Raw genomic sequence first — 1,962 nt, forward strand, 5'->3', positions numbered from 1 at the left:
AAAATCAGAACACATACATTAGATTTAGCTTAATATTCAGAAGTGTATACAGGAATTAACGACTCAACTCTCATTGAATTTCACACTTAGAAACTTTCATATTCCAGTAAAAAAAAGGCAGAAACATTTATTTAGACCCATGAATTGCCAGAAAGCAAGAAAACAAGCAAGCAAGCAAGCATGCCAGCCAACAGAATATTCTCATCTCTCAATCAATCCTCAAATACCGTCAACCAGACTGTAATTTAAATACAGACTCCAAGTGAGTTATAACTTCTTGAAGATGATTGTTCTACATATAGAACAACATTCTGTGGGGAGATCTTGAATCCCGTGTGAATGTGGACAAGAGTTAACTCTCAAACAAGGCTCCAAAGGAGAAGGTAAAGGGAAGTCATCTAAATCAGTACAAACACATTTTATACATTAAGTTCAGAGAATTCCACTTGATGTTAGGTCCAGATGTATATTCTAGTGAATTTTTCAGGAGAAAACTTCATTTCCACCAATATATTTCTTTTTGAACATAGTGCTACCAATACAGATAGATTCCATATTAATCAATGAATCTGCATGTGTAAGTTCTCAGGGTAAAATCCTGCCTCCTTTGATGGGCATTTATAGGAATGTTGACCTTGAATTCAATGGGGCCTGAATTTCACCCTCAGAATTCTTTGGCTATCAGTGATCCTTAGTTCTCATTGAATCATCTGAGCTGACTCTCCCTTCTAGAATGTCCTCAATGTCTTCACTAAGACAATTTTAGGCCAACTTCTAGTAACATTGAGTAGTATCTCACATCTCAAATGGTCCTGTGAAGTCAATGGGGCAGATCCAGCTAGAGTAAACTAGTACATTGCCAGAAAAAAACCCAGACAATTAAAACAGTTCCGGTATTTTTTTATAAAAAATAAAGTATTAAGTAAGGATTTCATGGCAACATTTTCCCATTATTCCCTTTCCTTTTAAAATAGATTCATAGAAGATTTGAGTCGTCAGGGACCTCAGGAGGTCATCTAGTCCAACCCCCTGCTCAAAGCAGGACCAATCCCAAATAAATAATCCCACCCAGGGCTTTATCAAGATGGGCCTTAAAAACCTCTAAGTTTGGAGATTCCACCACCTCCCCAGGTAACTCATTACAGTGCTTTAACACCCTTCGAGTGAAAAAGCTTTTCCTAATATACAAACCTAGATCTCCCACACTGCAATTTGAGACCATTGCTCCTTTTTCTGTCATCTGCTACCACTGAGAACCGCCTAGCTCCTTCCTCCCTGGAACTCCCCTTCAGGTAGTTGAAGACCGCTATCAAATCCTCCCTCACTTGTCTCTTCTGCAGAGTAAACAAGCCTAGTTCCCTCAGTCTCTCCTCATGTCATATGTTCCAGCCCCCTAATCATTTTAGTTGTCTTCCATTGGACTGTCTCCAATTTGTCCATATGCTTCCTGTAGTGGGGGGCCCCAAACTGGACACAGTTCTCTAAATGTGGCTTCACTGCTGTCACTTAGAGGAGAATAATCACTTCCCTCCATCTTCTGGCAATGCTCCTACTAATGCAGCCCAAGACGCTATTAGCCTTCTTGGCAACCAGGGCACACTGCTTCCTCATATCCAGCTTCTTGTGCACTGTAACTCCCAGGTCCTCTTCTGCTGAACTGCGGCTTAGCCAGTTGGTCCCCAGTCTGTAGCAGTGCATGGGATTCTTTTGTCCTAAGTGCAGGACTCTGCACTTGTCCTTCTTGAACCTCATCAGATATCTTTTGGCCCAATCCTCCAATTTGTCTAGGTCAATCTGTATCCTATCCCTGCCCTCCAGCATATGTACCACTACCCCCAGTTTAGTGTCATATGCAAACTTGCTGAGAGTGGAATCCACCCCATCCTCCAGATCATTAATGAAGACGTTGAACAAATTGATATTGAGGTTTTTTTATATGGAAATTCTCTGTTAACAGGGGCG

This window comes from Emydura macquarii, unplaced genomic scaffold (assembly GCF_026122565.2).
Source record: "Emydura macquarii macquarii isolate MOO-44397 ecotype Brisbane River unplaced genomic scaffold, CSIRO-AGI_Emac_v2 contig_119, whole genome shotgun sequence".
NCBI classification, from domain to species: domain Eukaryota; kingdom Metazoa; phylum Chordata; order Testudines; family Chelidae; genus Emydura; species Emydura macquarii.